The sequence below is a fragment of the Ranitomeya variabilis genome, chromosome 2, assembly GCF_051348905.1.
Source record: "Ranitomeya variabilis isolate aRanVar5 chromosome 2, aRanVar5.hap1, whole genome shotgun sequence".
NCBI lineage: Eukaryota > Metazoa > Chordata > Amphibia > Anura > Dendrobatidae > Ranitomeya > Ranitomeya variabilis.
Window position 1 is genome coordinate 297,918,560 of NC_135233.1, and position 27,613 is coordinate 297,946,172.

Sequence of the window (27,613 nt, forward strand, 5' to 3'; positions counted from 1 at the left end):
GCTGTCGTTGTATTCAGTACTGGTTCAGATCTCTCTGGGACTTCCCTTGTGACCTGTCTCCTCATGGAGAAGCTAAGTTCATCCTAGTCTATTTTTGCTCATTGCTATTTGAAAATGTTTCTCAGTATATGATGAGTTCAGTCCAGCTTGCTTATATGCTATTTGATTGCTAGTTGGAAGCTCTGGGGTGCGGAGTTGCGCCCCTCACATCGTGAGTCGGTGTGGGGGTCTTTTGTATTCTCTGCGTGGATAATTTTTGTAGTATTTTATACTGACCGCACAGATTCCTTGCTATCCTCTGACTATTTAGTTATTAGCGGGCCTCATTTGCTTAAACCTATTTCATTTCTATGTTTGTGTTTTCCTCTTAACTCACCGTCATTATTTGTGGGGGCTGCTCTCACTTTGGGGAAAATTTCTCTGAGGCAAGTGAGGCTTTGTTTCTCTCTAGGGGTAGCTAGTTTCTCAGGCTGTGCAGAGGCGTCTAGGCCGAGTTAGGAACGCTCCACGGCTGCCTATAGTGTGTGTGTTGATAGGATCAGGATTGCGGTCAGTAAAGTTCCCACATCCCCAGAGCTTGTCCTATGTTTTGGTTTACCTATTAGGTCAGTTCATGTGTTCTTACCACCAGAACCATAACAGTACAGCAGGCCAGTAAAGTGTTAATGCATCGCAAAAGAGGGATAAGAGAAGCTCTGAGGTTTTTTTTTTTCCTCTGCAGTGTGTTTAGCCTCTCTCCTCCCCTTAATCTCTGGGTGGTTCAGGACTCAGCTGCAGATATGGACATTCAAGGTCTGTCCTCTTGTGTGGATCAGCTCGCTACAAGGATACAAAGCATTCAGGATTATGTAACTCACAGTCCTATGTTAGAACCTAAAATACCAATTCCTGAGCTGTTCTCTGGAGAGAGTCTAAGTTTTTGAATTTCAAAAATAATAGCAAATTGTTTCTTTCTCTGAGACCTCGTTCCTCTGGTGACCCTGCTCAGCAAGTTAAAATTATTATTTCTTTGTTACGTGGTGACCCTCAAGATTGGGCATTCTCCCTAGCGCCAGGAGATCCTGCATTGCTAAATGTGGATGCGTTTTTTCTGGCGCTTGGATTGCTTTATGAGGAACCTAATCTAGTGGACCAGGCAGAAAAGATTTTGCTGGCTCTCTCTCAGGGTCAGGATGAAGCAGAGGTTTACTGTCAGAAGTTTAGGAAGTGGTCTGTGCTCACTCAGTGGAATGAGTGTGCCCTGGCAGCGATTTTCAGAAAGGGTCTTTCTGAAGCCCTTAAGGATGTTATGGTGGGGTTCCCCACGCCTGCGGGTCTGAATGAGTCAATGTCTTTGGCCATTCAGATTGATCGGCGTTTGCGGGAGCGCAAACCGGTGCACCATCTGGCGTTTTTTTCTGAACAGAAGCCTGAGTCTATGCAATGTGACAGGATTCTGACCAGAATTGAATGGCAAAATCATAGACGTCAGAATGGGTTGTGCTTTTACTGTGGTGACTCCACTCATGTTATCTCTGACTGTTCTAAGCGCACAAAAAGGTTCGCTAAGTCTGTCACCATTGGTACTGTACAGCCTAAATTCATTTTGTCTGTTACTTTGATTTGCTCTCTGTCATCCTACTCTGTTATGGCTTTTGTGGATTCGGGCACTGCCCTGAATTTGATGGATTTGTCATTTGCCAGGCGCTGTGGTTTTATCTTGGAGCCATTGCAATTCCCTATTCCACTAAAGGGGATTGATGCTACGCCATTGGCCAAGAATAAGCCTCAGTACTGGACTCAAGTGACTATGTGCATGACTCCTGCACATCAGGAGGTTATTCGCTTTCTGGTGTTACATAATTTGCATGATGTTGTCGTGTTGGGTCTGCCATGGCTGCAGGTTCATAATCCAGTCCTGTATTGGAAAGCAATGTCTGTGTCAAGTTGGGGTTGTCAAGGGGTACATGGCGATGTTCCTTTGGTGTCAATTGCTTCTTCTACTCCTTCTGAAGTCCCTGAATATTTGTCGGATTACCAGGATGTATTTGATGAGCCCAAATCCAGTGCTCTACCTCCTCATAGGGATTGTGATTGTGCTATAAATTTGATTCCTGGTAGTAAGTTCCCTAAGGGTCGACTTTTTAATTTATCTGTACCAGAACATACCGCTATGCGGACTTATATAAAGGAGTCTTTGGAGAAAGGGCATATTCTTCCGTCCTCGTCACCTTTGGGTGCAGGGTTCTTTTTTGTGGCCAAGAAGGATGGTTCTCTGAGACCCTGTATAGATTATCGCCTTCTAAATAAAATCACGGTCAAATTTCAGTACCCTTTGCCTCTGCTGTCCGATCTGTTTGCTCGGATTAGGGGGGCTAGTTGGTTCACCAAGATAGATCTTCGAGGAGCTTATAATCTTGTGCGTATAAAGCAGGGCGATGAATGGAAAACAGCATTTAATACGCTCGAAGGTCATTTTGAGTACTTGGTGATGCCTTTTGGGCTTTCTAATGCCCCTTCCGTGTTTCAGTCCTTCATGCACGACATCTTCCGAGAGTATCTGGATAGATTTATGATTGTGTACCTGGATGATATTTTGGTCTTTTCTGATGATTGGGAGTCTCATGTGAAGCAGGTCAGGATGGTGTTTCAGGTCCTGCGTGCCAATGCCTTGTTTGTGAAGGGCTCTAAATGTCTCTTTGGAGTCCAGAAGGTTTCCTTTTTGGGCTTTATTTTTTCCCCTTCTACTATCGAGATGGATCCAGTTAAAGTCCAGGCCATCTATGACTGGACTCAACCTACATCGGTGAAGAGTCTTCAGAAGTTCTTGGGCTTTGCTAATTTTTACCGTCGCTTCATCACTAAGTTTTCTAGTGTGGTTAAACCTTTGACAGATTTGACTAGAAAGGGTGCTGATGTGACGAATTGGTCTTCTGCGGCCGTTGAGGCCTTTCAGGAGCTGAAACGTCGGTTTTCTTCGGCTCCTGTCTTGCGTCAGCCTGATGTCTCTCTTCCCTTTCAGGTCGAGGTTGATGCTTCTGAGATTGGAGCAGGGGCTGTCTTGTCACAGAGAAGCTCTGATGGCTCGGTGATGAGACCATGTGCTTTCTTTTCTAGAAAGTTTTCGCCTGCCGAGCGGAATTATGATGTTGGTAATCGGGAGTTGTTGGCAATAAAGTGGGCATTCGAGGAGTGGCGACATTGGCTTGAGGGAGCCAAGCATCGCGTGGTGGTCTTGACGGATCACAAGAATTTTATATATCTCGAGTCTGCCAAGCGGTTAAATCCTAGACAAGCTCGTTGGTCGCTGTTTTTCTCCCGTTTTGATTTCGTGGTTTCGTACCTTCCGGGCTCAAAGAATGTGAAGGCTGATGCCCTTTCTAGGAGTTTTGTGCCTGACTCTCCAGGAGTTTCTGAGCCGGCTGGTATCCTCAGAGAGGCAGTGATTTTGTCTGCCATCTCCCCTGATTTGCGGCGGGTGCTGCAGGAATTTCAGGCTGATAGACCTGACCGTTGTCCACCGGAGAGACTGTTTGTCCCGGATAGATGGACCAGTAGAGTTATTTCCGAGGTTCATTCTTCGGTGTTGGCGGGTCATCCTGGGATTTTTGGTACCAGGGATCTGGTGGCCAGGTCCTTTTGGTGGCCTTCCTTGTCGCGGGATGTGCGTTCCTTTGTGCAGTCCTGTGGGATTTGTGCTCGGGCCAAGCCTTGCTGTTCTCGTGCCAGTGGATAGCTTTTGCCTTTGCCTGTCCCGAAGAGGCCTTGGACGCATATTTCCATGGATTTCATTTCGGATCTTCCAGTCTCTCAGAGGATGTCTGTCATCTGGGTGGTTTGTGATCGTTTTTCTAAAATGGTCCATTTGGTGCCCTTGCCTAAGTTGCCCTCCTCCTCTGATTTGGTTCCGCTGTTTTTTCAGAATGTGGTTCGTTTGCATGGTATTCCGGAGAACATTGTGTCTGACAGAGGATCCCAGTTTGCGTCCAGATTTTGGCGGTCCTTTTGTGCTAAGATGGGCATTGATTTGTCTTTTTCTTCGGCCTTCCATCCTCAGACAAATGGCCAAACCGAACGAACTAATCAGACCTTGGAAGCTTATCTGAGATGTTTTGTTTCTGCTGATCAGGATGATTGGGTGACTTTTTTGCCATTGGCTGAGTTCGCCCTCAATAATCGGGCTAGTTCTGCTACTTTGGTTTCGCCTTTTTTTTGTAATTCTGGTTTTCATCCTCGTTTTTCCTCAGGTCAGGTTGAGTCTTCTGACTGTCCTGGGGTGGATTCTGTGGTGGATAGGTTGCAGCAGATTTGGAACCACGTAGTGGACAATTTGACGTTGTCACAGGAGAAGGCTCAGCGCTTTGCTAATCGCCGTCGCTGTGTGGGTCCCCGACTTCGTGTGGGGGATTTGGTATGGTTGTCATCTCGTTATGTTCCTATGAAGGTTTCCTCTCCTAAGTTTAAACCTCGTTTCATCGGTCCTTATAAAATTTCAGAAATCCTCAATCCTGTGTCATTCCGTTTGGACCTCCCAGCATCTTTTGCCATTCATAATGTGTTCCATAGGTCATTGTTGCGGAGGTATGTGGTGCCTGTGGTTCCTTCTGTTGATCCTCCTGCTCCGGTGTTGGTCGAGGGAGAATTGGAGTATGTGGTGGAGAAGATCTTGGATTCTCGTATTTCGAGACGGAAGCTTCAGTACTTGGTTAAATGGAAGGGCTATGGTCAGGAGGATAATTCCTGGGTTGTTGCCTCTGATGTCCATGCTGCCGATTTGGTTCGTGCCTTTCATTTGGCTCGTCCTGATTGGCCTGGGGGCTCTGGTGAGGGTTCGGTGACCCCTCCTCAAGGGGGGGTATGTTGTGAAATTGGATTCTGGGCTCCCCCGGTGGCCACTTGTGGAATTGAACTTGTGTGCATCATCCCCTCTGTTCACCTGCTCCTATCAGGATGTGGGAGTCGCTATATAACCTTGCTCCTCTGTCAGTTTCTTGCCGGTCAACAATGTAATCAGAAGCCTTCTGTGCTTGTTCCTGCTACTAGACAACTCCCAGCTAAGTTGGACTCTTGTCCTTGTGTGTTTTTGCATTTTGTTCCTGTTCACAGCTGCTGTTTCGTTACTGTGTCTGGAAAGCTCTTGTGATCGGAAATTGCCACTCTGGTGTTATGAGTTAATGCTAGAGTCTTAAAGGAATTTCTGGATGGTGTTTTGATAGGGTTTTCTGCTGACCATGAAAGTGTCCTTTCTGTCTTCCTGCTATCTAGAAAGCGGACCTCGATTTTGCTAAACCTATTTTCATACTACGTTTGTTATTTCATCTAAAATCACCGCCAATATATGTGGGGGCCTCTGTCTGCCTTTTGGGAAAATTTCTCTAGAGGTGAGCCAGGACTGTCTTTTCCTCTGCTAGGATTAGGTAGTTCTCCGGCTGGCGCTGGGCATCTAGGGTTAAAAAACGTAGGCATGCTACCCGGCCACTTCTAGTTGTGCGGCAGGTTTAGTTCATGGTCAGTATAGTTTCCATCTTCCAAGAGCTAGTTCTCATATATGCTGGGCTATGTTCTCTCGCCATTGAGAAGCATGACAGTTTGACCGGCCCAAAAAAGGGTTAAATTACTGGCTGAGAAAGGAGAGAAAAAAGAAGTCTGCTACAATTTTTTTTTTTTTTTTTTTTTCCTCTAGTTCTGAGTGTGCTCTTAATTGAATCACTTGCTAGTCTGCCTATACTGCAGCCTTCCTCTCTTTCTCTCCTTCTAATCCTTGAATGGCTCTGTGTTCACCTGTTTCAAATGGATCTTCAGAGTGTAGCTACAGGTTTGAATAATCTCGCCACAAAGGTACAAAATTTGCAAGATTTTGTTGTTCATGCACCTATGTCTGAGCCTAGAATTCCTTTGCCTGAATTCTTCTCGGGGAATAGATCTCACTTTCAAAATTTTAAAAATAATTGCAAATTGTTTTTGTCCCTGAAGTCTCGCTCTGCCGGAGACCCTGCACAGCAGGTCAGGATTGTAATTTCCTTGCTCCGGGGCGACCCTCAAGACTGGGCTTTTGCATTGGCACCAGGGGATCCTGCGTTGCTCAATGTGGATGCGTTTTTTCTGGCCTTGGGGTTGCTTTATGAGGAACCTCATTTAGAGCTTCAGGCGGAAAAGGCCTTGATGTCCTTGTCTCAGGGGCAAGATGAAGCTGAAATATACTGCCAAAAATTCCGCAAATGGTCTGTGCTTACTCAGTGGAATGAGTGCGCCCTGGCGGCGATTTTCAGAGAAGGTCTCTCTGATGCCATTAAGGATGTTATGGTGGGGTTCCCTGTGCCTGCGAGTCTGAATGAGTCCATGACGATGGCTATTCAGATCGATAGGCGTCTGCGGAAGCGCAAACCTGTGCACCATTTGGCGGTGTCTACTGAGAAGACGCCAGAAAATATGCAATGTGATAGAATTCTGTCCAGAAGCGAGCGGCAGAATTTTAGACGAAAAAATGGGTTGTGCTTCTATTGTGGTGATTCAACTCATGTTATATCAGCATGCTTTAAGCGTACTAAGAAGCCTGACAAGTCTGTTTCAATTAGCACTTTACAGTCTAAGTTTATTCTATCTGTGACCCTGATTTGTTCTTTGTCATCTATTACCGCGGACGCCTATGTCGACTCTGGCGCTGCTTTGAGTCTTATGGATTGGTCCTTTGCCAAACGCTGTGGGTATGATTTGGAGCCACTGGAGGCTCCGATACCTCTGAAAGGGATTGACTCCACCCCATTGGCTAGTAATAAACCACAATACTGGACACAAGTGACTATGCGTGTTAATCCGGATCACCAGGAGGTTATTCGCTTTCTGGTGCTGTATAATCTACATGATGTTTTGGTGCTGGGATTGCCATGGCTGCAATCTCATAACCCAGTCCTCGACTGGAGAGCTATGTCTGTGTTAAGCTGGGGATGTAAAGGAACTCATGGGGACGTACCTTTGGTTTCCATTTCATCATCTATTCCCTCTGAGATTCCTGAATTCTTGTCTGACTTTCGTGACGTTTTTGAAGAACCCAAGGTTGGTTCACTACCTCCGCACCGGGAGTGCGATTGTGCCATAGACTTGATTCCGGGTAGTAAATACCCTAAGCGTCGTTTATTTAATCTGTCTGTGCCTGAACACGCTGCTATGCGAGAATATATAAAGGAGTCCTTGGAAAAGGGACATATTCGTCCTTCGTCATCTCCCTTAGGAGCCGGTTTTTTCTTTGTGTCTAAGAAAGACGGCTCTTTGAGGCCGTGTATTGATTATCGACTTTTGAATAAAATCACGGTTAAATATCAATATCCGTTACCACTGCTTACTGATTTGTTTGCTCGTATAAAGGGGGCCAAGTGGTTCTCTAAGATTGATCTCCGTGGGGCGTATAATTTGGTGCGAATCAAGCAGGGGGATGAGTGGAAAACCGCATTTAATACGCCCGAGGGCCATTTTGAGTATTTGGTGATGCCTTTTGGTCTTTCAAATGCCCCTTCAGTCTTCCAGTCCTTTATGCATGACATTTTCCGCGATTATTTGGATAAATTTATGATTGTGTATCTGGATGATATTCTGATTTTTTCGGATGACTGGGACTCTCATGTCCAGCAGGTCAGGAGGGTTTTTCAGGTTTTGCGGTCTAATTCCTTGTGTGTGAAGGGTTCTAAGTGTGTTTTTGGGGTTCAAAAGATTTCTTTCTTGGGATACATTTTTTCCCCCTCTTCCATCGAGATGGATCCTGTCAAGGTTCAGGCTATTGGTGATTGGACGCAACCCTCTTCTCTTAAGAGTCTTCAGAAATTTTTGGGCTTTGCTAACTTTTATCGTCGATTTATTGCTGGTTTTTCTGATGTTGTAAAACCATTGACTGATTTGACTAAGAAGGGTGCTGATGTTGCTGATTGGTCCCCTGATGCTGTGGAGGCCTTTCGGGAGCTCAAGCGCCGCTTTTCTTCCGCCCCAGTGTTGCGTCAGCCTGATGTTGCTCTTCCTTTTCAGGTTGAGGTCAACGCTTCTGAAATCGGAGCTGGGGCGGTGTTGTCGCAGAGAAGTTCCGACTGCTCCGTGATGAGACCTTGTGCTTTTTTTTCCCGTAAATTTTCGCCCGCCGAGCGGAATTATGATATTGGGAATCGGGAGCTTTTGGCCATGAAGTGGGCTTTTGAGGAGTGGCGTCACTGGCTTGAGGGGGCCAGACATCAGGTGGTGGTATTGACTGACCACAAAAATTTAATTTACCTTGAGTCTGCCAGGCGCCTGAATCCTAGACAGGCGCGCTGGTCGTTGTTTTTCTCTCGGTTTAATTTTGTGGTGTCGTACCTACCGGGTTCTAAGAATGTTAAGGCGGATGCCCTTTCTAGGAGTTTTGAGCCTGACTCCCCTGGTAATTCTGAGCCCACAGGTATCCTTAAAGATGGAGTGATATTGTCTGCCGTTTCTCCAGACCTGCGGCGGGCCTTGCAGGAGTTTCAGGCGGATAGACCTGATCGTTGCCCACCTGGTAGACTGTTTGTTCCTGATGATTGGACCAGTAGAGTCATCTCTGAGGTTCATTCTTCTGCGTTGGCAGGTCATCCTGGAATCTTTGGTACCAGGGATTTGGTGGCAAGGTCCTTCTGGTGGCCTTCCCTGTCACGAGATGTGCGAGGCTTTGTGCAGTCTTGTGACGTTTGTGCTCGGGCCAAGCCTTGTTGTTCTCGGGCTAGTGGATTGTTGTTGCCCTTGCCTATCCCGAAGAGGCCTTGGACGCACATCTCGATGGATTTTATTTCGGATCTGCCTGTTTCTCAGAAGATGTCTGTCATCTGGGTGGTGTGTGACCGTTTCTCTAAGATGGTCCATCTGGTTCCCTTGCCTAAGTTGCCTTCTTCTTCCGAGTTGGTTCCTCTGTTTTTTCAAAATGTTGTTCGTTTGCATGGTATTCCTGAGAATATCGTTTCTGACAGAGGGACCCAATTCGTGTCTAGATTTTGGCGGGCATTCTGTGCTAGGATGGGCATAGATTTGTCTTTTTCGTCTGCTTTCCATCCTCAGACTAATGGCCAGACCGAGCGGACTAATCAGACCTTGGAGACATATTTGAGGTGTTTTGTGTCTGCGGATCAGGATGATTGGGTTGCTTTTTTGCCTTTGGCGGAGTTCGCCCTCAATAATCGGGCCAGCTCTGCCACCTTGGTGTCCCCGTTTTTCTGTAATTTGGGGTTTCATCCTCGATTTTCCTCCGGTCAAGTGGAATCTTCGGATTGTCCTGGAGTGGATGCTGTGGTGGAGAGGTTGCATCAGATTTGGGGGCAGGTGGTGGACAATTTGAAGTTGTCCCAGGAGAAGACTCAGCTTTTTGCCAACCGCCGTCGTCGTGTTGGTCCTCGGCTTTGTGTTGGGGACTTGGTGTGGTTGTCTTCTCGTTTTGTCCCTATGAGGGTTTCTTCTCCTAAGTTTAAGCCTCGGTTCATCGGCCCGTACAAGATATTGGAGATTCTTAACCCTGTGTCCTTCCGTTTGGACCTCCCTGCATCCTTTTCGATTCATAATGTTTTTCATCGGTCATTGTTGCGCAGGTATGAGGTACCGGTTGTGCCTTCCGTTGAGCCTCCTGCTCCGGTGTTGGTTGAGGGTGAGTTGGAGTACGTTGTGGAAAAGATCTTAGACTCTCGTGTTTCCAGACGGAGACTCCAGTATCTGGTCAAATGGAAGGGATACGGTCAGGAGGATAATTCTTGGGTCACTGCCTCTGATGTTCATGCCTCCGATCTTGTCCGTGCCTTTCATAGGGCTCATCCTGATCGCCCTGGTGGTTCTGGTGAGGGTTCGGTGCCCCCTCCTTGAGGGGGGGGTACTGTTGTGAAATTGGATTCTGGGCTCCCCCGGTGGCCACTTGTGGAATTGAACTTGTGTGCATCATCCCCTCTGTTCACCTGCTCCTATCAGGATGTGGGAGTCTCTATATAACCTTGCTCCTCTGTCAGTTTCTTGCCGGTCAACAATGTAATCAGAAGCCTTCTGTGCTTGTTCCTGCTACTAGACAACTCCCAGCTAAGTTGGACTCTTGTCCTTGTGTGTTTTTGCATTTTGTTCCTGTTCACAGCTGCTGTTTCGTTACTGTGTCTGGAAAGCTCTTGTGATCGGAAATTGCCACTCTGGTGTTATGAGTTAATGCTAGAGTCTTAAAGGAATTTCTGGATGGTGTTTTGATAGGGTTTTCTGCTGACCATGAAAGTGTCCTTTCTGTCTTCCTGCTATCTAGAAAGCGGACCTCGATTTTGCTAAACCTATTTTCATACTACGTTTGTTATTTCATCTAAAATCACCGCCAATATATGTGGGGGCCTCTGTCTGCCTTTTGGGAAAATTTCTCTAGAGGTGAGCCAGGACTGTCTTTTCCTCTGCTAGGATTAGGTAGTTCTCCGGCTGGCGCTGGGCATCTAGGGTTAAAAAACGTAGGCATGCTACCCGGCCACTTCTAGTTGTGCGGCAGGTTTAGTTCATGGTCAGTATAGTTTCCATCTTCCAAGAGCTAGTTCTCATATATGCTGGGCTATGTTCCCTCGCCATTGAGAAGCATGACAGGGGTACTGTTATGAATTCCATTCTCGGGCTCCCTCCTGTGGTCATGAGTGGTACTTTGTGAGTTCTGTTCTTGGGCTCCCTCTGGTGGCTTTTAGTGTTACGGCTGGTCTGTAGCTGGACTCCAGCTGCCTCGTTTTCTGCTAGGCTTGCTGCCTATTTAACTCCACCTGGACCTTTACTTGTTGCCTGCTGTCGTTGTATTCAGTACTGGTTCAGATCTCTCTGGGACTTCCCTTGTGACCTGTCTCCTCGTGGAGAAGCTAAGTTCATCCTAGTCTATTTTTGCTCATTGCTATTTGAAAATGTTTCTCAGTATATGATGAGTTCAGTCCAGCTTGCTTATATGCTATTTGATTGCTAGCTGGAAGCTCTGGGGTGCGGAGTTGCGCCCCTCACATCGTGAGTCGGTGTGGGGGTCTTTTGTATTCTCTGCGTGGATAATTTTTGTAGTATTTTATACTGACCGCACAGATTCCTTGCTATCCTCTGACTATTTAGTTATTAGCGGGCCTCATTTGCTTAAACCTATTTCATTTCTATGTTTGTGTTTTCCTCTTAACTCACCGTCATTATTTGTGGGGGCTGCTCTCACTTTGGGGAAAATTTCTCTGAGGCAAGTGAGGCTTTGTTTCTCTCTAGGGGTAGCTAGTTTCTCAGGCTGTGCAGAGGCGTCTAGGCCGAGTTAGGAACGCTCCACGGCTGCCTATAGTGTGTGTGTTGATAGGATCAGGATTGCGGTCAGTAAAGTTCCCACATCCCCAGAGCTTGTCCTATGTTTTGGTTTACCTATCAGGTCAGTTCATGTGTTCTTACCACCAGAACCATAACATTTCCCCTTTTGTAGTATTGTGTCCTAGACAAGGTTTTGCACTCTGCTCCTAACATTTCTTGATAATAGTGCACCCTCATTTTTTCATTATTTCCTATTTTAAATGTGTCATGAATCACAAGGGGGATATTTTTATCATCCCACAGCTGCCACCTATAAGTCATGGACCAGAGTTGTTAGGTTGCCCCAGTTCCTTCTTCAGGGATTCATTTATATCCCACTTCCCAGTTCCGGTTTGGAACTTGCAGCTCTCTGGAGCCCCCTTACCCTCAGGTCAGTCAGGGAACTGCACATAGGATAATTAGTCACCAGAAAGGCTGCCTGCTATGTACTGGCTGTTGGGCATGCTACAGTGAGGGTGATACCTATTCCCCGCCGCAGCCGGACTATACAATTATAAAACCTTTTCCGTCACTGCCGTCTTTGCCCCACGAGCTCAGTACTCTCTGCCTACAGCTCCTATTCCTATGATTAATAGCGGGTCAGGAGCCAACCCAATCAGTAGCATAATTTACTTTAGAGGACATTGGAGGTACATTTTAGAGCAAGGAAAACGAAGCTAGTAAATATTATAACTTTTACTCCAAAAAGAAATAGGCAGTGTTTACAAAAGGTGTAAAAAACGATATTGCAAGATGAGACAATTATAGTATGTACAAAACAATTACAAAAAAGGGATTAAAGATTAAAATAAACTTACATTTGTCTTATGTCATTCCATGGTAAGCCATGCGGCTGGGAGGAGGAGGAACGTATGTCCCAATGCATCAGGCACAGTATCTGCTAGGTGACTTCCCAGGCCAAGAGAGACACAGGGAGAGATCACCCGGCTCTAGTTCTGCCTCAGTGTCTTATACCTGTGCTCAAACTTAAGGCACTCCCACTGTGCTGACCTCACTGGGTGGTTGGGGAACTCCCCTTTCTGAACAGTTATGAAATCTTTTATTACTCATATATCTTGGGGAGAAGCTTGTGGAAGGATGACGAACGTATTATATGACTTTTCACAAAATTAGCTTATATATAAGTCTAAACATGGCTTGCTTATGTGACTCGGGTAAGTAGTAATCCATTTTGCTCATATTGCTGGTATGGGACATTAGGAAATGCACTGGTGTGCAGCTCTATTGTTGCATCCCAAATATGTAACTTTCACACCTATACCACTACTTGGGGTCAAGTTATTCCCTCTTGAATAACTCTCATACACAAATGGAAGCGCCTGGCTGCAAACAAAGAACTGGTTTTCTGCTAACCAACGCATTCTTGAGGGAGGGGGATGATTGATTTAGAACTACACAAGCGGGCAGAGTGAGGGGGAAAAGATATTTAGTGCAGGGAGAAGAAGGAAGGGGTGTGAGGGGGACCACGGCTGCAGCATGTGTACCTTACACAGACCTAATGGATGTAACAGAGCTCAGTATGCGTGATAATATAGAATCAAATACGTCCTATTTCCTGACAAAATGCATAGATGAGAATCTTTTTTTCTATTGATAAACATTACAGAACACCCAGCATTTAATCATTTTATATGAAAATATAAATTCCATCAAGGATAGGCTGCTCCATAAACATAATTGGTAGCTTGGATTCCTTAACAATATGGCCTTGCTGTTTTATCAGTTTATTCTTGTTTCAAAAGGTGATTCCTATAATAGGTGGTTGCAATATTTAATTCCCTAATACTGTATATTAATGTGAGTCGCCCGCCAGCGCCGTGGGGTACTCGTTACCGGGTCCGGTGATCGCAGGGGGATGTCACGGTTGCGATCCGGTCCGTGGCCCTGGGTGCCCATGTAAAAGGGGAAAGTCTTTAAAGGGATTTGGTGAATAGAGTTTATGTTCGTGACGCCACCTGTGGTATTCGGTCAGTGGGGACCGACGCTGTTTTAAGGGGTCCTCTGGGGTGATGTTATGGCAGCTAGATGGTATAACTTCCCAAAGGTGAAGTGTGTCCCCAGGGCTCCCGGTGTGTAGATGAAAGATGGTGAATGGTGCAGTAAAGAACAAGAACACAGGTTTGCAGTCTCTTTACCTGGTTTACTGAAGACTTCAGGCAGCCACAGTCCAGGGTACCAGATCACAGGGTAGGCAGGGTCCGGCCGGCTTGTAAGCGAATCCAGAGTCCCCTTTACCAAGTGGAGTCAAACGCCTTCCTCTAGCGCGGTGGTGTTGTAGTCCCTTACTGCCTATGGCTTCAGATAAGGACCTCTCAGTTCTTCTCTCTGTCCCCCTTATAGGATAGGACAATACCTGCATGACAGGTAACTCAAGCCTTTTTACAGGGACTCTAGCACGCCTCGGGCTCTATGTGTTACTGTGTCTCAGGTGTGTGTGTCGGACAGGTAACTTGCAGTTCAGTTGTCCTGCCGGTCTCTGCTGTAAATCGTAGAGTCCCTTACAACCTCGGTGGTTCGGCTACCGGTTATCTGCACCTCAGAGGGAGGCAGCCTGCTCTTAGCTGGTCTCCACTGATGTTTCTCTCCTGTGCTTCGCTCTCATGCACGATCACTGAACAATGTTCAGCTTTCTGTATGTCTCTTTCCAGGAGCTGTAGTACTTCAGACTACACGGCCCCTTCAGACCTTCTGACACTCTATGTCGGTCTGCTCTTTTCTCTTTCTCTCTGACAGGAACTACCTGGAACTTTTCCTCCAAAACAACAATATATATGCATATGCAGGAGGGTCACCTAGAAATAGGATAAAAAGCTCCCCCTTGTGGCCTGGAGTGTGAACATGTTGTGTGTGTATGGTGGTTACCTGAAAAAAGATATCCTTCATCGCTTCCAAACGTAACATCACTCTCCCCGTAAGGAAAGCAATGCTACTGTGATGACCAGGACCCTCAGGCGCCACAAATGCAAGGCTACTTTCACACTAGCGTCGTGCACTGCACGTCACTATGCGTCGTTTTGCAGAAAAAACGCATCCTGCAAAAGTGCTTGCAGGATGCGTTTTTTCTCCATAGACTTTTATTAGCGACGCAGTGCGACGCATTGCCACACGTCGCAACCGTCGTGCGACGGTTGCGTCATGTTGCGTCGGACCGTCACCACCAAAAAATGTTGCTTGTAATGTTTTTTGGTGCGTCGTCTGCAGCATTTCCGCCCCCGCCTCCCCGCACCTCACAAGGGGGCAGCGGATGCGTTGGAAAACTGCTTCAGCTGCCCCCGTTGTGCGGCGCATTCACAGCTAGCGTCGGTGCGCCGCAACGTCGCATAGCGACGTGCAGTGCATGTCGCTAGTGTGAAAGTAGCCTTACTGATTGTGAAGATAATATACGCTCAGTGTACCCAGTATGAGGAGGTACAGTGCTGATCAGGGTGGAAGAAGCAGTCAATAAGCCTTTCACTCTTCACCTCTCATCTGATTGTAGCCATTGCTTTTTCTCCCTTGTTTAAGTTACCCAAGACCATTACTGAATGTTTTCAAAGCCGCTACTTCAAAAGTTTGCTGTACAACCCAGATAAACTCCAATGTCCTGCGCAGTCACACACTAAGCCCCCATTATACCAAATCAGAACTGAAATTAGAAAAAGAAAGTCTACACATCTCAGTGTTTCTTCTCCTTCTTCAACTAAGAGGAAGTTACATGTGAGCAAATGATATGCATCCTCTACACATAACGCCTTTTTACTGATTGTAGATACAACAGTTGCAATATCACATTTTATCCTCATGAGGGCATGGAGGCTATTAAATAGAGTTGTGATCATCCACCTAGAAATAAGGACCTAGTGAATGCCACTGGTGTCCTGGCGTATTTAGCGCAAGTGATGATGTCCCAATGTGTAAAACATCTACTGTAGAGTACACAAATGCACAAACTGTGACTGCAATACAAACACAATGCGACAGCGCCAGGGATGTCAATGTACTATTCAATTATTTCTTGACAACTGGACCAAAATTCACAAAAGGACCAAAAAATATTTGCAGACATTTGCAAGGCCCCTTAATAATCATCACACTCCCCCCTCTCACCCGAGTATAAAGGGCAACAAAAGTGGTACAGTGAAGTGTATATATATATATATATATAGAGAGAGAGAGAGAGATAATACTACAGACAATGAGAATTACACCCAGTATACAGGACAGGAGAAGTGGTACTGTGCAGTGTATATATACAGAATAATACAGATACTGAGAATTACACCCAGTGTACAGGACAGGAGGAGTGGTACTGTGCAGTGTATATATATATAGAGAGAGAGAGAGAGAGAGAGAAAGAAAGAAAGAGCGAGGGAGAGAATACTACAGACAATGAGAATTACACCCAATATATAGGACAGGAGAAGTGGTACTGTGCAGTGTATATATACAGAATAATACAGATACTGAGAATTACACCCAGTGTACAGGACAGAAGTGGTACTGTGCAGTGTAAATATATATACCGTATATACTCGAGTATAAGCCGAGATTTTCAGCCCAAATTTTTGGGCTGAAAGTGCCCCTCTCGGCTTATACTCGAGTCACGGTCGGCGGGTGAGGGGGGAGAGGGCGCTGAGGCATACTTACCTGCTTCCGGGGCTCCCGGCGCTCCCCCTGCCCGTCCCACGGTCTCCGAGTGCCGCAGCTCTTCCCCTGTTCAGCGGTCACGTGGGACCGCTCATTAGAGAAATGAATAGGCGGCTCCACCTCCCATAGGGGTGGAGCCGCCTATTCATTTCTCTAATCAGTGGTGCCGGTGACCGCTGACAGAGGAAGAGGCTGCGGCACCGAAGACCAGCTGTCCGGGGGAAGGAGCGGGACGCCGGGAGCAGGTAAGTATTACATATTCACCTGTCCTCGTTCCACACGCCGGGCGCCGCTCTGTCTTCCCGGCATCTCTCCGCACTGACTGTGCAGGTCAGAGGGCGCGATGACGCATATAGTGTGCACGCCGCCCTCTGCCTGATCAGTCAGTGCGGAGAGACGCCGGGACGGGACGCTGAGGAGCTGCAAGCAAGAAGGTGAGTATGTGTTTTATTATTTTTATTGCAGCAGCAGCAGCACAGCTTTCTATGGCACATCTATGGGGCAACGGTGCAGAGCACTATATGGCACAGCTATGGGGCAATAAGGAACGGTGCAGAGCACTATATGGCACAGCTATGGGGCAATAATGAACGGTGCAGAGCACTATATGGCACAGCTATGGGGCAATTATGAACGGTGCAGAGCACTATATGGCACAGCTATGGGGCAATAATGAACGGTGCAGAGCACTATATGGCACAGCTTTCTATGGCACATCTATGGGGCAATAAGGAGCGGTGCAGAGCACTATATGGCACAGCTATGGGGCAATAAGGAGCGGTGCAGAGCACTATATGGCACAGCTATGGGGCAATAATGAACGGTGCAGAGCACTATATGGCACAGCTTTCTATGGCACATCTATGGGGCAATAAGGAACGGTGCAGAGCACTATATGGCACAGCTATGGGGCAATAATGAACGGTGCAGAGCACTATATGGCACAGCTATGGGGCAATAAGGAACGGTTCAGAGCACTATATGGCACAGCTATGGGGCAATTATGAACGGTGCAGAGCACTAATATGGCACAGCTATGGGGCAATTATGAACGGTGCAGAGCACTATATGGCACAGCTATGGGGCAATTATGAACGGTGCAGAGCACTATATGGCACAGCTATGGGGCAATAATGAACGGTGCAGAGCACTATATGGCACAGCTTTCTATGGGACAGCTATGGGGCAATAATGAATGGTGCAGAGCACTATATGGCACAGCTATGGGGCCATAATGAACGGTATGGAGCATCTATTTTTATTTTTGAAATTCACCGGTAGCTGCTGCATTTCCCACCCTAGGCTTATACTCGAGTCAATAAGTTTTCCCAGTTTTTTGTGGCAAAATTAGGGGGGTCGGCTTATACTTGGGTCGGCTTATACTCGAGTATATACGGTATATAGAGAGAGAGAGCGATGGAGAGAATACTACAGACAATGAGACTTACACCCAGTATATAGGACAGGATAAGTGGTACTGTGCAGTGTGTGTGTATATATATATATAGAGAGAGAGAGAGATAATACTACAGACAATGAGAATTACACCCAGTATACAGGACAGGAGAAGTGGTACTGTGCAGTGTATATATACAGAATATTACACATACTTAGAATTACACCCAGTATACAGGACAGGAGAAGTGGTACTGTGCAGTGTATATATACAGAATAACAGAGATAATAAGAATTACACCCAGTATACAGGACAGGAGAAGTGGTACTGTGCAATGTTTACATACAGAATAACAGAGATAATAAGAATTACACCCAGTATACAGGACAGGAGAAGTGGTACTGTGCATGTTTATATACAGAATAATACAGATACTGAGAATTACACCCAGGATACAGGACAGGAGAAGTGGTACTGTGCAGTGTATATATATAGAGAGAGAGAGAGAGAGAAAGAGAGAAAGAGCGAGGGAAAGAATACTACAGACAATGAGAATTACACCCAGTATATAGGACAGGAGAAGTGGTACTGTGCGGTGTAAATATATATATATATATATATATAGAGAGAAAGAGAGCGAGGGAGAGAATACTACAGACAATGAGACTTACACCCAGTATACAGGACAGGAGAAGTGGTACTGTGCAGTGTAAATACAGAATAATACAGATGCTGAGAATTACACCCAGTATACAGGACAGGAGAAGTGGTACTGTACAGTGTAAATACAGAATAATACAGATACTGAGAATTACACCCAGTATACAGGACAGGAGAAGTGGTACTGTGCAGTGTATATACAGAATAATACAGATACTGAGGATTACACCCAGTATACAGGACAGGAGAAGTGGTATTGTGCAATGTTTATATACAGAATAATAGAGATACTAAGAATTACACCCAGGATACAGGACAGGAGAAGTGGTACTGTGCAGTGTATATATATATAGAGAGAGAGAGAGAGAGAGAGAGAGGGAGAGAATGCTACAGACAATGAGACTTACACCCAGTATATAGGACAGGATAAGTGGTACTGTGCAGTGTATATATACAGAATATTACAGATACTGAGAATTACACCCAGTATACAGGACAGGAGAAGTGGTACTGTGCAATGTTTATATACAGAATAATGCAGATACTGAGAATTACATCCAGGATACAGGACAGGAGAAGTGGTACTGTGCAGTATATATATATATATATAGAGAGAGAGAGAGAGAGCGCGAGGGAGAGAATACTACAGACAATTAGAATTACACCCGGTATATAGGACAGGATAAGTGGTACTGTGCAGTGTATATATACAGAATAATAGAGATACTGAGAATTACACCCAGTATACAGGATAGGAGAAGTGGTACTGTGACGTTTATATATACAGAATAATACTGATACTGAGAATTACACCCAGTGTACAGGGCAGGAGAAGTGGTACTGTGCCGTGTATATTCACAGAATAATAGAGATACTGAGAATTACACCCAGCATACAGGACAGGAGAAGTGGTACTGTGCAGTGTACATACACAGAATAATACAGATACTGAGGATTACACCCAGTATACAGGACAGGAGGAGTGGTACTATGCAGTGTACATACACAGAATAATACAGATACTGAGAATTACACCCAGTATACAGGACAGGAGAAGTGGTACTGTGCAGTGTATATATAGAGAGAGAGAGCGAGGGAGAGAATACTACAGACAATGAGAATTACACCCAGTGTACAGGACAGGAGAAGTGGTACTGTGCAGTGTATATATACAGAATAATAGAGATACTGAGAATTACATCCAGCATACAGGACAGGAGAAGTGGTACTGTGCAGTGTATATACAGAATAATACAGATACTGAGAATTACACCCAGTATACAGGACAGGAGAAGTGGTATTGTGCAATGTTTATATACAGAATAATACAGATACTGAGAATTACACCCAGTATACAGTACAGGAAAAGTGGTACTGTGCAGTGTATATATACAGAATAATATAGATACTGAGAATTACACCCAGTATACATGACAAGAGAAGTGGTACTGTGCAGTGTGTATATACAGAATAATACAGGTACTGAGAATTACACCCAGTATGCAGGACAGGAGGAGTGGTACTGTGCAGTGTTTATACACAGAGAGAGCGAGAATACTACAGACAATGAGAATTACACCCAGGATACAGGACAGGAGGAGTGGTACTGTGCAGTGTTTATACACAGAGAGAGCGAGAATACTACAGACAATGAGAATTACACCCAGGATACAGGACAGGAAAAGTGGTACTGTGCAGTGTATATATACAGGATAATACAGATACTGAGAATTACACCCAGTATACAGGACAGGAGAAGTGGGACTGTGCAGTATATATACAGAATAATACAGATACTGAGAATTACACCCAGTATACAGGACAGGAGAAGTGGTACTGTGCGGTGTATATTCACAGAATAAAAGAGATACTGAGAATTACACCCAGTATACAGGACAGGAGAAGTGGTACTGTGCAGTGCGTATACAGAATAATAGAGATACTAAGACTTACACCCAGTATACAGGACAGGAGACGTGGTACTGTGCAGTGTATATATACAGAATAATACAGATACTGAGAATTACACCCAGTATACAGGACAGGAGAAGTGGTACTGTTCAGCGTTTATATACAGAATAATGCAGATACTGAGAATTACACACAGTATACAGGACAGGAGAAGTGGTACTGTGCAGTGTTTATATACAGAATAATAGAGATACTGAGAATTACACCCATATACAGAAGAGTTGGTATTGTGTCACGTTAAAATAACACTGAGGCTATGTGCACACGTTGCAGATTTACTGCGGGTCCGCAGCGTTTTTTTCCGCGCAGAAACGTTGCAGATCCGCAAGTGATTTACAGTACAATGTAAACCAATGGAGAAAAAAATGCTGTGCTAATGGTGGGGAAAAATCAGCACAGAAAATGCAGCAGATTAAAAAAAGGACCATGTCAATTCTTTTTGCGGATCTGCAACGTTTCTGCACCCATTGACTTCCATTGTGTCAAGTCAATCCGCAGCAAACCCGCAGATGTAAAAAAGATCTGCAAATTTGCTGCGGATGTGCCTCAGAGAAAAGCTGCAGATCGGGATGAGGAAGAGTGTGCGGGCGGAATGTGGGCGGAGACTGTGTGTGCAGAAAAGATGTGTGTGTCTGTGTGCCGGTGTTTGTGTGTATCTGTGTGTTTCTGCGGGGCTGTGCCGGGCTGTGCAGGAGTCTGCAGGTCTGTGCCAACTGTGCGGGGGTCTGCGTGGCTGTGTCTGGCTGTGCGGGGGTCTGCGGGGCTGTGCCGGGCTGTGTGGGGGTCTGCGGGGCTGTGCTGGGGTCTGCGGGGGGTCTGCGGGGCTGTGCCAGGCTGTGCGGGGGTCTGTGGGTCTGTGCCGGGCTGTGCGGGGCTGTGCTGGGCTGTGCTGGGCTGTGCGGGGCTGTGCGGGGGTCTGCGGTGCTGTGTGGGGGTTTGTGTGCAGGGGTCTGCGGGGCTGTGCGGAGGTATGCGGGGCTGTGTGTGTTTGTGTGTGTGCGGGGCTGTGTGTGTGCGGGGCTGTGTGTAGGCAGGCATCGTCCGATGGGACTACTAGTCCCATTCAGCTATGCCTGCTACAATGACAGCTGTACAGTACATACACAGTACATACATACAGTACATACAGTACATAGAACACACAGTACATACTCACCACACAACTAATCCCCGAAGCCATCTATCACCTGTAAGAAATATAAAAATAATAAACCAACAATATACTCCCTGATCCGCAGTAATCCATGTAATAACGAGTGTCCCACGACGATCTCCCGTGGAGAGCAGTCACATTGGCAGATGCGACCGCTCTCCAGGGGCTCCGGCACAATGACGGAAGGTATCCTTCCGCACTGTATCCCTCCGCCGCTGTGAGTACAGTATAGTTCATTGTCAGGACTCTGAACATTTTTTATTACCTTTTGTGCATTACTGCCCTTTTCCAAGATGGCGTCTTTGGTCTCATGTGCACTGTGTCTTCCTGCTATAAAACTCCACCCCAGCCTTCAGTCTGTGCTAGAGTATTCTGCCTTGTATCCAGCTCCTGACTCTGATGACTCCTTGGCTATATACCTGCTCCTGTGAACCTGTGTGGTGATCCTGCTACTCTGCTCTGAGTTCCTGCTGCATATACCAGTTTCCAGTAATCCTCCTTCATCTGCTGCTCGTGTTTACTTTCATCTGCATTTGCTGGACATGTAAGCTGTTGCTGCTCTGCAAAAACCTGAGACTATTACCCAGGCCTCCCTGGTTGAGCTAAGATATTATTTGAACTGCCTTATAAGCATATCTATCTGTGTTTGGACTAAAACAAGGACTTATTCGTGTCAAGTATCCTCAAGAATAATTGTGCTTCATAGACTTTCTGCGTGATTGCATTTTCCTCTGAAGTTTCCTATAGACTGCTAAGCTGCGTTTAATATTTACTCCAAGTGTTGTGGACTTGAGTTTCTCTCTGCACCTGTTTGAATCACCATGTGATAATATAGACTTTACCACTTATAAAACTGTGTCCTGTAGTTGTCTTGTTCCATGCAAAGAGTCTCCTGAGTTATCCCCTATAATTATTACATTCATACTGTCACTTGCGGCACAGCTGTGTTGGAAAATTTTCACGCAGCAGTGCCGTAAAGTGAGAGCAATGAACTCATTGAACCCTCAGTGATAACACTGAAGGAGCCATTGTCTCCTGTCAGTCTCTCACTGGAGGCCTATAGAGCCGTCACATCTCCTGATGTCACTGTTCTATAGGGGAGATCGTCCTGGGACACTTGATATTAATTGGACTGCATCTGACAGGGAGTATACGGTTGTTGTTTTTTGTATTTTTTGCAGGTGATCGATGGTGGTTGTAAGTATGTGAAATTAAGAATATTAAAATACTTTTTTCTGGCTGTGTCTTTATTTAACTCTTTCACTACTATATTCACTTCTTATTGACACCTCTCCATTACTAACCGGGCTTAATATCACCTTACAATCAAAGGTGACATTAACCCCTTATTAACCCATATGCCACCGCTACAGGGCAGTGGGAAGAGAGAGGCTAAGTGCCGTAATTGGCGCATCCTACAGATGCGTCATTCTGGGGCGGCTGGGAGCTGGTAATTGTAGCCGGGGGAGCCAATATCCATGGTCCCTCTCTAGGCTATGAATATAAGCCCGCAGCTGTCTGCATAGCCTTTCTGGCTATAAATTATAGGGGGACCCCACGTCATTTTTTTGGGGGGTCCTCCTATTTTAATAGCCAGTAAAGGCTAAATATACAGCTGCGGGCTGATATTATTATTATTTATTATTATTGCGCCATTTATTCCATGGCGCTTTACATGTGAGCGGGGTATACATAGTAAAAACAAGTACAATAATCTTAAACAATACAAGTCACGACTGGTACAGTAGGAGAGAGGACCCTGCCCTCGAGGGCTCACAATCTACAAGGGATGGGTGAAGATACAGTAGGTGAGGGTAGAGCTGGTCATGCGGTCATGCAGCGGTTTGGTCGATTGGTGGTTACTGCAGGTTGTAGGCTTGTCGGAAGAGGTAGGTCTTCAGGTTCTTTATGAAGGTTTCGATGGTAGGCGAGAGTCTGATATGTTGTGGTAGAGAGTTCCAGAGTAGGGGTGATGTGCGAGAGAAATCTTGTATGCGATTATGGGAAGACGAGATAAGAGGGGAGTAGAGAAGGAGATCTTGTGAGGATCGGAGGTTGCGAGCAGGTAAGTACCGGGAGACGAGGTTACAGATGTATGGAGGAGATAGGTTGTGGATGGCTTTGAATGTCATGATTAGGGTTTTGTACTGAAGTCTCTGGGCAATGGGGAGCCAGTGAAGGGATTGACAGAGGGGAGAGGCAGTGGAATAGAGGGGGGACAGGTGGATTAGTCGGGCAGCAGAGTTTAGAATAGATTGGAGGGGTGCGAGAGTGTTTGAGGGGAGGTCACTGAGCAGGAGGTTGAAGTAGTCAACGCGGGAGATGATGAGGGCATGGAATAGGGTTTTTGCAGATTCTTGGTTTAGGAATGTACGGATTCGTGAAATATTTTTGAGTTGAAGGCAGCAGGAAGTGGAAAGGGCTTGGATATGTGGTTTGAAGGAGAGATCAGTGTCAAGGATTACCCCGAGGCAGCGAGCTTGTGGGACTGGGGAGAGTGGGCAGCCGTTTACTGTAATGGATAGGTCCATTGGGGGGGTCGCGTGAGATGGGGGAAAGATGATGAATTCTGGTTTGTCCATGTTAAGTTTTAGAAATCTAGCGGAGAAGAAGGCTGAAATAGCAGACAGACATTGAGGGATTCTGGTTAGTAGGGTGGTGATATCTGGTTCAGAGATGTAGATCTGTGTGTCATCAGCATAGAGGTGATACTGAAAGCTGTGAGATTCTATGAGCTGTCCCAGGCCAAAGGTGTAAATGGAGAAGAGCAGGGGCCCTAGGACTGAACCTTGCAGGACTCCAACAGATAGGGGGCGAGGTGAGGAGGTGGTGTGTGAGTGGGAGACGCTGAATGTCCGGTCTGTTAGATATGATGAGATCCAGGATAGGGCCAAGTCTGTGATGCCAAGGAATGAGAGGGTCTGTAATAATAGGGAATGGTCCACTGTGTCAAAGGCAGAGGACAGGTACAGGAGGAGGAGGACAGAGTAGTGTTGCTTGCTCTTGGTGGTTAATAGGTCATTGGTGATCTTAGTTAGCGCAGTTTCAATGGAGTGGTGTGACCGGAAGCCAGATTGTAAGTGGTCAAAGAGAGAGCAGGAAGAGAGATGGGAGGACAGTTCAAGATGGACGTGTTGTTCCAGTAGTTTTGAGGCATAGGGGAGAAGTGATATAGGGCGATAGCTAGATACATAGGATGGGTCAAGAAAGGGCTTTTAGGTATGATGCGATCCAGAATAGGGCCAAGTCTGTGATGTCAGGAGATGAGAGGGTCTGTAGTAATAGGGAGTGGTCCACTGTATCAAAGGCAGAGGACAGGTCCAGGAGAAGGAGGACAGAGTAGTGTCGCTTTTCTTTGGCAGTCAGAAGGTCATTGGTGACTTTAGTTAGGGCAGTTTCAGTAGAGTGATGCGGTCGAAAGCCAGATTGTAATCAGTCGAAGAGGGAGCAGGAAGACAGGTGGGAGGACAGTTCTAAATGGACATGTTGTTCCAGTAGTTTTGAGGCAAAGCAGAGAAGTGATAATGGGCGATAGCTAGATACAGAGGATGGGTCAAGAGAGGACTTTTTGAGGATAGGTGTGATTGAGGCATGTTTAAAGCTTGAGGGGAAAACACCAGTTAGTGATAGGTTGAAGAGATGGGTTAGGGTTGGGATGAAGACCGTGGTGAGGTTTGGAATGAAGTGGGATAGGATCGGGTCAAGTGCACAGGTGGTGAGATGCGATCTTGAGAGTAGAGTGGAGAGTCGATCTTCTGTAATGGTGGACAAGTTGGTTTTGGAGGTGGAGGGCTGGGCAGTTGGGAGGAAGGGCTCTGGGGCTTGTCGACCAAAACTGTCTCTGATGTTATCAGTCTTCTGCTTGAAAAATGAGGCAAAGTCTTTAGCTGAGATGAGTGGAGAGGGAGGAGGTGCTGGGGGACGGAGGAGAGAATTGAAGGTGTTGAATAACTGTTTAGGATTGTGAGACAGGGAGGATATGAAAGATGAGAAGTAGGTTTGTTTAGCTGTGGCGAGTGTGGCCTTGAAAGTAGTGAGAGACTGTTTGAATGCGATGAAGTGCTCGTTGGAGTGGGATCTTTTCCATCTCCACTCAGCAGTGAAAGGGGCAACAGATTCCAAAGCTACAGCTATTGTGGTGTTATATAGAGCGGCAGCGGCATCCGCATTGTGTAGGGAACTTATGTCTGTGAGAGGGAGGAGGGATTCAGAGATTGAGTGTAGATCAAGGTGTTTAAGATTTCTGCAAGGGTGTGCAAGTTTGTGGGATGGGGATTGTAGACAAGGAGTGGAGAGGGAAGACAATGTTAGAAGGTTGTGGTCAGAAAGAGGATGAGGTGAGTTAAAGAGGTTAGATAGGGAGCAGAGGCGGGTAAAGATGAGGTCCAGTGTGTGGCCATCTTTGTAGATGGCTGCAGAAGACCATTGAGTGAGGCCGAAGGAGAAAGTGAGAGAGAGACGTTTCATGGCAGCTGAGAGCAAAGTGTCAATGGGGATGTTGAAGTCACCCAAGATGATAGTTGGGATGTCAGCGGAGAGGAAGTGAAGTAGCCAGGTGGTGAAGTGATCAAAGAAGGTTGTGGCTGGCATGCTTGCTGCTGGGGCAGGGTGTGTGGCAAAGGTGGAATCCACCATACGAAAGTGCAGCAGGGGAGGCTGTGTCAGAAGGGGTGAGCCAGGTTTCGGTGATGGCGAGGAAGGAAAGTTTGTGAGTAATGAAAAGATCATGGATGTAGGAAAGCTTGTTGCAGACAGAGCGAGAGTTCCACAGAGCTCCTGTTAGTGGGACTGGGGAAGCGGGGACTGGGCAAACGGGTGTAAGGTTAGAGAGGTTCCAGAAATTTGCGATAGAGCGTGGATGAGAGGTAGAAATGACTGTGGGGAAGTGAATATTTAAATTGCCTCTTCTTAGAAAAAGAGGACTTAAACTCTATAGCGCCACCTGTTGGAAGTAGCGATCCTACATGTCACAATGAACCCTTTAACGAGTCGTGCAATATGACTTAGGATAAAAGCCAAATCAGTATCTCAATTCACAGACACGGTGTTTCGGGCTGTGTGGAAGTGGTGAGAAGGACCAGGATTTGGAGCGATATCACCAGCAGTGAGAAGGAGCAGAGAAAGTGTTAGCAGGTCGGAGCAGGAGAGGGCATGAGGTAACTGTGTTTGGAGACAGAGGATTGTATGTTGAGGAACAGTTCAGAGGAGGAGGTGAGATGGATGGGGAGGATTGAAGAAGAGATGAACAGTTCCTTACTAGGTGTAGGGATTGGGGGGGTTATTAGAAAGTGAAGGATTATAGGGGGAGAGTGAACAAACAGAAACATTGTTTACTGTAACTGTATCCAGTTACTTTCAGTTCCCTTCTGGTTCAATTCTGGTTTTAATTCTGATCTTCACACTTATAGGATACACGCTGCAGACTAAAGTTTTAGCAATATATGTGCTACAAAGTGCATTCAGGTGTGAAGCAGGAAGGAGTGGTCTCTGTTCATCTTGGTCAGATAATTAAGATGCATATAAACAAGCCAAAGTAAACAAGGTCATACATAATACTGGGGTAATGCAGGGGTCAGTTGAAAGACATACCATATGAATACTAGGAGCAGAGGTTAGAGTCTGTGTGGAAAGTTGGGTGACCTACCAGGTGGGGATTATATGCACTTCATATAGACAGACAAAGCAGGAAAGCTGGGTGGATGAGCATGCCAGGTGGGGATTAGATGCACTTACTATAGACAGATGCAGCGCCCCAGGGTCCTGGTCATTGCAGTAATGTCATTTTCCCCTAGGGGGAGAGATATTACGTTTGGAGGCAAAGAAGGATAACTGCATCCAGGTATCACAAACATGCAACACATTTCGCACTCCAGGCCACCAGGGGGAGCTATGCTCCTATTTATTAGGGCACTCCTCACACTTAGGTAAAACTGGTTGCCTGGGGAGGAAGTTAGTTAGTTGCTGGCTGAGCTTCGCTCAGGTAGTTGGTCCCTGACAGGGGTGGGATCCTGTCAGAGATCGAGACAGAAGGACACGGAGCTGTGCATGCCCTGAGAGCTTCAGCTTCTAGAAAGAGACACTGAAGGAGAACTGTATTGTAGAGAGGGTGAAGAAGTCGTAGCAAAGGAGTGGATACCAGGAGGAGTTCTGCCCTACACAGGCTGCCTCCTTCTGAGGCGCAGGATCCCAGTAGCCGGAACACCGAGGGAGCATCGATCCTTTATGCCTTGCTCCAGAGACCGGCAGGACAGCTAATTTCACGTTACCTGTCCGCCCCTACACCCAGAAGGCAAGGTGGCACCCCTTAGAGGCTGGAGCATGATAGAGTCCCTGTAAAACGCTTCAAGCCACCGGTTATACGGGTTTGTCCTATCCATCTGGGGGACAGAGAGAGAGACATAACATCTACAACATCTGTGAGGACCTTATGAGAAGCTTAGCAGTAAGGTACTATAACACCACGGCGCCAGAGGAAGGCTACTGATTTCTACCTGGACAAGGGGACTCTGGATTTG